Below are 8,368 nucleotides of genomic sequence, written 5' to 3' on the forward strand. Positions count from 1 at the left end.
GAGACTCGGCCAGGCGTTGGAACTGGGTGTGGTTTTCTGTGTGTCTATCACGTGCAGATTTTGTTTCCCGTGTGGCTGTAAGCTAACTGCATCTGTCTCTGATCTGCAAGTACCTTACGCACTCATGGGAGGATTCTAGCCTAGGCCTGCATTAGAGTCATTTTAGTGTGTTCGTAGCGGAACCGTCTTTGGCCAGGGTGGCGGGCCAAAGGAACAGGAGAGTAACACTAACTTACCATCAATCGATCTGACTCAAGGACCCAAATACTTTGGGAAGGCAGAATCTCGTCTCGGTGTGGCTAACAACTCAGAGAGGCATCGGAAAACAAAATCGAGAAGGCATAGTAAGGAGCAATACACTCAGCAAGGAGAGCATGAACGTACGGGATCTCTGCCAAATTACCTGCTTGCAGAAAAAGTAAAGCTGCATGAGGGTGTTAGGATTCAGAGTTCCATTAAGTGGGTACATCTCCATCTCCCTCATTAGCATTGGGGGTAAGCAGTGTTGCAAAGGATCCGTCTTTTCTTTCTCAGAATCTCCGGATCTGTCTGGGATCAATGAGAAAGGAAAAAGTCCAAACGGATGATAGGTCGAACAGATTCCTGGCTGCTCCCGTGGGAACAAACAAATGTGTTACAGAGCCTGGCATCTAGCATTCATGGGGGCTTCCCAGAAGTCTCAGTGTCCCAAGACCTGGAAAGCAATTCCTGTCATTGGACATCTCTGAGAAGAGGACAGAGGCCCAGGGCCCAGTTTCAGCTCCCTTGTTAAGGCCTTAGGGGGATTCTGGTGATCTGTGGTGATTCCAATGGAATGCAGACAGTGGAAAGAGAGGCTGGCAGAAGATATCCCTTTGATCCATAGCAGGCTCAACCAAATGGAAGCTCGAAGTGAGAACACGTACGATAGCCAAAAAAACCTACTCGAGACTCGGCCAGGGGTTGGACATGTGTGTGATTTACTGTATGCCCAACACGTGCAGATGTTTTCTCGCCTGTGGCCGGAAGCTATCTGCATCACTCTCTGATCTCCAAGTACCTTATGCACTCACGGGAGTATTCTAGCCTTGGCTACATTAGAGTCATTTTAGTGTGTCGGTCTAAGACACGTCTTGGCGGGGTAGCGGGTAAAGGGAACAGGAGAATAACAGTAACTTACTACCCCTCCACCTGAGTCAAGGCCCCAAATACGTTGGGAAGGCAGGAACCCGGCTCGGAGTGGCAAACGACTCAGAGACTCATGGGAAAAAAAAATCAAGTAGGCATTGTAAGGAGCAATACAGTCGGTAAGGAGAGACTGTATGTACGGGATCTTTGCCCACATACTCAACTCCTTGTAGAAAAGGTCAAGCTGCATGAGGGTATTAGGATTCAGAATTCCATTAAGTGTGTACTTCTCCCTGCCCCCTTGTTGGCATTAGGGCCAAGCTGTGTTGCAAAGGATCAGTCTTATCTCTCTCAGCGTCTCTGGATCTGTCTAGTATCAATGAGAAAGGAAAAAGTCCAAAGGCATGATAGGCCGAACAGATTCCTGGCTGCTCCCGTGGGAACAGACAAATGTGTTACAGAGACTGGCATCTAGCATTCATGGGGGCTTCCCAGAAGTCTCAGTGTCCCAAGACCTGGAAAACGATTCCGGACTTTTCACATCTCTGATTACAGGACAGAGGCCAAGAGACCTGTCGAACCTCCCGAGATATGGCCTTAGCGGGATTCCCGTGATCTGTGGTGAATCCAAAGGAATGGAGACAGTGGAAAGCGAGGCTGGTAGAAGATATCCCTGGGAGCCATAGCAGGCTCAACCAAACGGAAGTATGAAGAGAGAACACATTGGGCAGCCAAAAACACCTATTTGAGACTCGGCCAGGCGTTGGGCTTGGGTGTGATTTTCTGTGAGTCTAACACGTGCAGATGTTGTTTCCCGTGTGGCTGTAAGCTAACTGCATCTGTCTCTGATCTGCAAGTACCTTACGCATTCACGGGAGTATTCTAGCCTCGGCCTGCGTTAGAGTCATTTTAGTGTGTTCGTTACGGACCCGTCTTTGTCAGGGTGGCGGGCCAAAGGAAAAGGAGAGTAACAGTAACTTACCACCAATCGATCTGACTCAAGGAGGCAAATGCTTTGGGAAGGCAGAATCTCGTCTCGGTGTGGCTAACCACTCAGAGAGGCATCGGAAAAAAAAATCGAGAAGGCATAGTAAGGAGCAATACACTCAGCAAGGAGAGATTGAACGTACGGGATCTTTGCCCACATACTCACCTCCAGGCAGAAAAGGTCAAGCTGCATGAGGGTCTTAGGATTCAGAGTTCCATCAAGTGTGTACTTCTCCCTGTCCCCTGGTTGGCACTGGGGCCAAGCTGTGTTGCAAAGGATCAGTCTTTTCTCTCTCAGCGTCTCCGGATCTGTCTGGGATCAATGAGAAAGGAAAAAGCCCAAAGGCATGGTAGGTCGAACAGATTCCTGGCTGACCCCGTGGAAATAAAGAAATGTGTTACAGAGCCTTGCACCTAGCATTCCTGGGGGCATCCCAGATGTCTCAGTGTCCCAAGACCTGGAAATCGATTCCGGTCTTTTCACATCTCTGATTACAGGACAGAGGCCCAGAGACCTGTGGCAGCTCCCGAGTTATGGCCTTAGCGGGATTCCCGTGATCTGTGGTGAATCCAAAGGAATGGAGACAGTGGAAAGTGAGGCTGGCAGAAGATATCCCTGGGAGCCATAGCAGGCTCAACCAAACGGAAGTGGGAAGAGAGAACATGTCGGGCAGCCAAAAATAACTATTTTAGACTCGGCCAGGCGTTGGGCTTGGGTGTGATTTTCTGTGTGTCTATCACGTGCAGATGTTGTTTCCCGTGTGGCTGTAAGCTAACTGCATCTGTCTCTGATCTGCAAGTACCTTATGCACTCACGGGAGTATTCTAGCCTCGGTCTGCGTTAGACTCATTTTAGTGTGTTCGTTGCGGACCCGTCTTTGGCCAGGGTGGCGGGCCAAAGGAACAGGAGAGTAACACTAACTTACCACCAATCTATCTGACTCAAGGACCCAAATACTTTGGGAAGGCAGAATCTCGTCTCGGTGTGGCTAACGACTCAAAGAGGCATCGGAAAACAAAATCGGGAAGGCATAGTAAGGAGCAATACACTCAGCAAGGACAGCCTGAACATTCGGGATCTCTGCCAACTTACCTGCTTGCAGAAAAAGGAAAGCTGCATGAGGGTGTTAGGATTCAGAGTTCCATCAAGTGGGTACTTCTCCATGTCCCTCGTTGGCATTGGGGGCAAGCTGTGTTGCAAAGGATCAGTCTTTTCTTTCTCAGCGTCTCAGGATCTGTCTGGGATCAATGAGAAAGGAAAAAGTCCAAAGGCATGATAGGTCGAACAGATTCCTGGCTGCTCCCGTGGGAACAAACAAATGTGTTACAGAGCCTGGCATCTAGCATTCATGGGGGCTTCCCAGAAGTCTCAGTGTCCCAAGACCTGGAAAACAATTCCTGTCTTTGGACATCTCTGATAAGAGGACAGAGGCCCAGGGCCCAGTTTCAGCTCCCTTGTTAAGGCCTTAGGGGGATTCTGGTGATCTGTGGTGATTCCAATGGAATGGAGACAGTGGAAAGAGAGGCTAGCAGAAGATATCCCTTTGATCCATAGCAGGCTCAACCAAACGGAAGCTCGAAGTGAGAACACGTACGGTAGCCAAAAAAACCTACTCGAGACTAGGCCAGGGGTTGGACATGTGTGTGATTTACTGTGTGCAAAACACGTGCAGATGTTGTCTCGCGTGTGGCTGGAAGCTATCTGCACCACTCTCTGATCTGCAAGTACCTTATGCACTCACGGGAGTATTCTAGCCTCGGCTGCATTAGAGTCATTTTAGTGTGTCGGTCCAAGACCCGTCTTGGCCGGGATAGCAGGCAAAGGAACAGGAGAATAACAGTAACTTACCACCCTTCGACCTGAGTCAAGGCCCCAAATACGTTGGGAAGGCAGGAACCCGGCTCGGTGTGGCAAACGACTCAGAGACGCATGTGAAAACAAAATCAAGTAGGCATTGTAAGGAGCAATACAGTCGGTAAGGAGAGACTGAACGTACGGGATCTTTGCCCACATACTCAACTCCTTGCAGAAAAGGTCAAGCTGCATGAGGCTGTTAGGATTCAGAGTTCCATCAAGTGTGTACTTCTCCCTGTCCCCTGGTTGGCACTGGGGCCAAGCTGTGTTGCAAAGGATCAGTCTTTTCTCTCTCAGTGTCTCCGGACCTGTCTGGGATCAATGAGAAAGGAAAAAGCCCAAAGGCATGGTAGGTCGAACAGATTCCTCGCTGACCCTGTGGAAATAAAGAAATGTGTTACAGAGCCTTGCACCTAGCATTCCTGGGGGCATCCCAGATGTCTCAGTGTCCCAAGACCTGGAAAACGATTCCGGTCTTTTCACATCTCTGATTACAGGACAGAGGCCCCGAGACCTGTGGCAGCTCCCGAGTTATGGCATTAGCGGGATTCTCGTGATCTGTGGTGAATCCAAAGGAATGGAGACAGTGGAAAGCGAGGCTTGCAGAAGATATCCCTGGGAGCCATAGCAGGCTCAACCAAAAGGAAGTGGGAAGAGAGAACACGTTGGGCAGCCAAAAATAACTATTTGAGACTCGGCCAGGCGTTGGGCTTGGGTGTGATTTTCTGTGTGTCTATCACGTGCAGATGTTGTTTCCAGTGTGACTGTAAGCTAACTGCATCTGTCTCTGATCTGCAAGTACCTTACACACTCACGGGAATATTCTAGCCTCGGCCTGCGTTAGACTCATTTTAGTGTGTTCGTTGCAGACCCGTCTTTGGCCAGGGTGGCGGGTCAAAGGAACAGGAGAGTAACACTAACGTACCACCAATCGATCTGACTCAAGGACCCAAATACTTTGGGAAGGCAGAATCTCGTCTCGGTGTGGCTAACGACTCAGAGAGGCATGGTGAAACAAAATCGAGAAGGCATAGTAAGGAGCAATACACTCAGCAAGGACAGCCTGAACGTACGGGATCTCTGCCAACTTACCTGCTTGCAGAAAAAGGAAAGCTGCATGAGGGTGTTAGGATTCACAGTTCCATCAAGTGGGTACTTCTCCATGTCCCTCGTTGGCATAGGGGGCAAGCTGTGTTGCAAAGGATCAGTCTTTTCTTTCTCAGCGTCTCCGGAGCTGTCTGGGATCAATGAGAAAGGAAAAAGTCCAAAGGCATTATAGGTCGAACAGATTCATGGCTGCTCCCGTAGGAACAAACAAATGTGTTACAGAGCCTGGCATCTAGCATTCATGGGGGCTTCCCAGAAGTCTCAGTGTCCCAAGACCTGGAAAACAATTCCTGTCTTTGTACATCTCTGATAGGAGGACAGAGGCCCAGGGCCCAGTTTCAGCTCCCTTCTTAAGGCCTTAGGGGGATTCTGGTGATCTGTGGTGATTTCAATGGAATGAGACATTAGAAAGAGAGGCTGGCAGAAGATATCCGTTTGATCCATAGCCGGCTCAATCAAACGGAAGCTGGAAGTGAGAACATGTACGGTAGCCAAGAAAACCTACTCAAACTCGGCCAGGGGTTGGACATGTGTGTGATTTACTGTGTGCCCAACACGTGCAGATGTTGTCTCGCATGTGGCCGGAAGCTAACTGCATCACTCTCTAATCTGCAAGTACCTTATGCACTCACGGGAGTATTCTAGCCTCGGCTGCATTAGAGTCATTTAAGTGTGTCGGTCCAAGACCCGTCTTGGCCGGGATATCGGGCAAAGGAACAGGAGAATAACAGTAACTTACCACGACTCCACCTGAGTCAAGGCCCCAAATATATTGGGAAGGCAGTAACCTGGCTCTGTTTGGCAAACGACTCAGAGACGCATGGGAAAACAAAATCAAGTAGGCATTGTAAGGAGCAATACAGTCGGTAAGGAGATACTGAACGTACGGGATCTTTGCCCACATACTCAACTCCTTGCAGAAAAGGTCAAGCTGCATGAGGGTGTTAGGATTAAGAGTTCCATCAACTGTGTACTTCTTCCTGTCCCCTGGTTGGCACTGGAGCCAAGCTGTGTTGCAAAGGATCAGTCTTTTCTCTCTCAGCGTCTCAGGATCTGTCTGGGATCAATGAGAAAGAAAAAAGCCCAAAGGCATGGTAGGTCGAACAGATTCCTGGCTGACCCCATGGAAATAAAGAAATGTGTTACAGAACCTTGCACCTAGCATTCCTGGGGGCATCCCAGATGTCTCAGTGTCCCAAGACCTGGAAATCGATTCCAGTCTTTTCACATCTCTGATTACAGGACAGAGGCCCAGAGACCTGTGGCAGCTCCCGAGTTATGGCCTTAGCGGGATTCCCGTGATCTGTGGTGAATCGAAAGGAATGGAGACAGTGGAAAGCGAGGCTGGCAGAAGATATCCCTGGGAGCCATAGCAGGCTCAACCAAACGGAAGTGGGAAGAGAGAACACGTTGGGCAGCCAAAAATACCTATTTGAGACTCGGCTAGGCGTTGGAACTGGGTGTGATTTTCTGTGTGTCTATCACGTGCAGATGTTGTTTCCCGTGTGGCTGTAAGCTAACTGCATCTGTCTCTGATCTGCAAGTACCTTACGCACTCACGGGAGTATTCCAGCCTCGGCCTGCGTTAGAGTCATTTTAGTGTGTTCGTTGCGGACCCGTCTTTGGCCAGGGTGGCGGGCCAAAGGAACAGGAGAGTAACACTAACTTACCACCAATCGATCTGACTCAAGGACCCAAATACTTTGGGAAGGCAGAATCTCGTCTCGGTGTGGCTAACGACTCAGAGAGGCATCGGAAAACAAAATGGAGAAGGCATAGTAAGGAGCAATACACTCAGCAAGGAGAGCCTGAACGTACGGGATCTCTGCCAACTTACCTGCTTGCAGAAAAAGTAAAGCTGCATGAGGGTGTTAGGATTCAGAGTTCCATCAAGTGTGTAATTCTCCATGTCCCTCGTTGGCATTGGGGGAAAGCTGTGTTGCAAAGGATCAGTCTTTTCTTTCTCAGCGTCTCCGGAGCTGTCTGGGATCAATGAGAAAGGAAAAAGTCCAAAGGCATGATAGGTCGAACAGATTACTGGCTGCTCCCGTGGGAACAAACAAATGTGTTACAGAGCCTGGCATCTAGCATTCATGGGGGCTTCCCAGAAGTCACAGTGTCCCAAGACCTGGAAAACAATTCCTGTCTTTGGACATCTTTGATAAGAAGACAGAAGCCCAGGGCCCACTTTCAGGTCCCTTGTTAAGGCCTTAGGGGGATTCTGGTGATCAGTGGTGCTTCCAATGGAATGGAGACAGAGGAAAGAGAGGCTGGCAGAAGATATCGCTTCGATCCATAGCAGGCTCAACCAAACGGAAGCTGGAAGTGAGAACACGTACGGTAGCCATGAAAACCTACTCGAGACTCGGCCAGGGGTTGGACATGTGTGTGATTTACTGTGTGCCCAACACGTGCAGATGTTGTCTCGCGTGTGGCCGGAAGCTAACTACATCACTCTCTGATCTGCAAGTATCTTATGCACTCACGTGAGTATTCTAGCCTCGGCTGCATTAGAGTCATTTTAATGTGTCGGTCCAAGACCTGTCGTGGCCGGGATAGCGGGTAAAGAAACAGGAGAACAACAGTAACGTACCAGCCCTCGACCTGAGTCAAGGCCCCAAATACGTTGGGAAGGCAGGAACCCGGCTCGGTGTGGCAAACGACTCAGAGACGCATGGGAAAACAAAATCAAGTAGGCATTGTAAGGAGCAATACAGTCGGTAAGGAGAGACTGAACGTACGGGACCTTTGCCCACATACTCAACTCCTTGCAGAAAATGTCAAGCTGCATGAGGCTGTTAGGATGCAGAGTTCCATCAAGTGTGTACTTCTCCCTGTCCCCTGGTTGGCACTGGGGCCAAGCTGTGTTGCAAAGGATCAGTCTTTTCTCTCTCAGCGTCTCCGGATCTGTCTGGGATCAATGAGAAAGGAAAAAGCCCAAAGGCATGGTAGGTCGAACAGATTCCTGGCTGACACCGTGGAAATAAAGCAATGTGTTACAGAGCGTTGCACCTAGCATTCCTGGGGGCATCCCAGATGCCTCCGTGTCCCAAGACCTGGAAAACGATTCCGGTCTTTTCACAACTCTGATTACAGGACAGAGGCCTAGAGACTTCTGGCAGCTCCCAAGTTATGGCCTTAGCGGGATTCCCGTGATCTGTGGTGAATCCAAAGGAATGGAGACAGTGGAAAGCGAGGCTGGCAGAAGATATCTCTGGGAGGCATAGCAGGTTCAACCAAACGGAAGTGGGAAGAGAGAACACGTTGCGCAGCCAAAAATAACTATTTGTGACTCGGCCAGGCGTTGGGCTT

This window comes from Manis pentadactyla, chromosome 4 (assembly GCF_030020395.1).
Source record: "Manis pentadactyla isolate mManPen7 chromosome 4, mManPen7.hap1, whole genome shotgun sequence".
NCBI lineage: Eukaryota > Metazoa > Chordata > Mammalia > Pholidota > Manidae > Manis > Manis pentadactyla.